Source organism: Penaeus chinensis, chromosome 38 (genome assembly GCF_019202785.1).
Source record: "Penaeus chinensis breed Huanghai No. 1 chromosome 38, ASM1920278v2, whole genome shotgun sequence".
NCBI classification, from domain to species: Eukaryota; Metazoa; Arthropoda; class Malacostraca; order Decapoda; family Penaeidae; genus Penaeus; species Penaeus chinensis.
The window spans coordinates 24,163,676-24,165,976 of record NC_061856.1 but is presented as its reverse complement, the minus strand read 5'-3'; positions in this window follow the sequence as shown (position 1 = coordinate 24,165,976).

Sequence of the window (2,301 nt, the reverse complement as noted above, 5' to 3'; positions counted from 1 at the left end):
AGACATAGAGACATAGAGACATACAGAGGTAGAGATAGAGATAGAGGTAGAGATAGAGATAGAGATAGAGATAGAGTTAGAGATAGAGATAGAGACAGAGACAGAGACAGAGACAGAGACAGAGACAGAGACAGAGAGAGGAAGGGAGGGAGAAAAAAAGAGAGAGAGAGAGAGAGAGATAGAGATAGAGACAGAGACAGAGACAGAGACAGAGACAGAGACAGAGACAGACACAGAGACAGAGACAGAGACAGAGACAGAGACAGAGACAGAGAGAGGGAGGGAGGGAGAAAGAGAGAGAGAGAGAGAGAGAGAGAGAGAGAGAGAGAGAGAGATAGAGATAGAGATAGAGATAGAGACAGAGACAGAGAGGGAAAGGGAGAGGAGAGGGAATGATGAAAATAGTAATGAAAATGGTTTAATGGTTAAAGGCAAAAATAAATGTGCTAGAATCTAAGTCATTAGCCCTAAAGTTAATGTAAGTGAAGGGTGTTTTGGTTAGTGATGAGTTGTTAAAGCTGGGTTAAGGGATGGCGAGTGATAGGTTAGGGTCGGATTGAGGTAATTAAAGGTTAATCAAGTGAAGGATATATATGCGTTTTGTGAGAAGGAAAACAGGTTTGTCAAGCAGAAGTGTGAGATTCCTGTAAGAAAGTCCTGATAAGATGGATGTCTATGTAGGTAGGATAGGTGGGAGAAGTAGAGTAAGGGACTTCAAAACGTGGCAAATGACAATATAATATGTGGAAACAAAAGAGGAACATTACATAAGTGACATAGTGGTGGAACGGATTGTGACATTAGATAGGAGTGTGTTAGATGGGTGTGGCAATGTGTAAGCAGGCGAGAGCCATCTCCCAACGTCTGTCCGAAGAATAGACTGACCATGAGAGATTGACAGTTTTTAACAATATGTCATTTATTAGTGTGGAGACCTTGACCAAAAAGATTGCCATCGGTTATACAAGGAAGGTCTAAAAGTGTGGGTGATAATCCGTGGCTGAGGATATGTGAGTAAACGTGGTTGGTTTGATGTGGACATAGCAGAGTAGCGTGCTAGAGTATCAGCCTGTTCATTTGCCGGAGATTCCAACATGGCGGGTTACCCACAAAATTTGATTGTTTTATGACGTGTGGACAGGTAGAACAACCATTCAGATCTAACAAACAAGGGTGTTGGTCGTGTATTGACTTTATAGGATTAAGGAGTTACAGGGTCAGTAAAAATTGTATAAGAGGAAGAAGGTAATGAGTATATGTGTTTTAAGGCAAAAAGGAGTGCATACAGTACTTAATACGGACACTGGATTCCGGAGGGATGGATTATTAGAAAGTACGGAGATGGGAAGAATACTGCAAAACCAGCACCCGAGTTGTTTTTGGAGCCGTCATTGTAAGACGGGAATAAAGGAGGAATGAATGAGGCATGGTCAAGGAAATGGGTGAGAAGGCAGAAGGAGGAATATATGATTATGGTGGGTCCATTGTAGGTGAGGCAGGGCAGAGGCAGAGGCAGATGCCATAGCAAGAGGCAGAGAAAGAGATAGAGAAGATATATAGATAGAGACAGAGACCGAGACAGAGACAGTACAGAGACAGAGTACAGAGACAGAGACAGAACAGAGACATAGAGAGGGAGGGATGGAGGGGAAAAAAAAAAGAGAGATAGAGATAAGAGATAGAGATAAGACAGAGACAGAGACAGAACATAGACAGAGACAGAGACAAGACAGAGAGAGGAGAGGGAGGGAGGGAGAAAAAGAAATAGAGAGATAGGATAGAAGATAGAGATAGAGATAGAATAGATATAGAGATAGAGAACCAGAGAGAGGGAGGGGGGAGGGAGGTAGAAAAAAAAGAGAGAGGAAGAGAGAGAGAGATTAGAGATAGAGAGAGAGACAGAGATAGAGAATAAAGAAGAGACAGAGACAGAGACAGAGACAGAGACAGAGACAGAAAGAGAGAGAGAGAGGAGGCGAGGAGCGTGAGAGAGAGAGAGAGACCGATAGACATAACAGACATACAGACAAAGGTAAAGAGAGTGTAATGGTAGTGAACTTGTGTTGTGCGATAATCCCAGCGTTTATGCCACCAGTGTAAAGTACTGAGGAAGTCTTAATCTTTTCTCTCTCTCTCTCTCTCACTCTTGATGGTACTCTTGAAGTGAAAGAGAAAGTTGTCGTAGCTCTAACTTTATTAGCACGGAGTGTGTAGGTGTGGATACAGAGGACATTCAAGGCAGGTTGCCCATGGAAGAGCCGGGCGACCTCCCCGCCCGCTGTGTGCGAGCGTCTTCTGAAC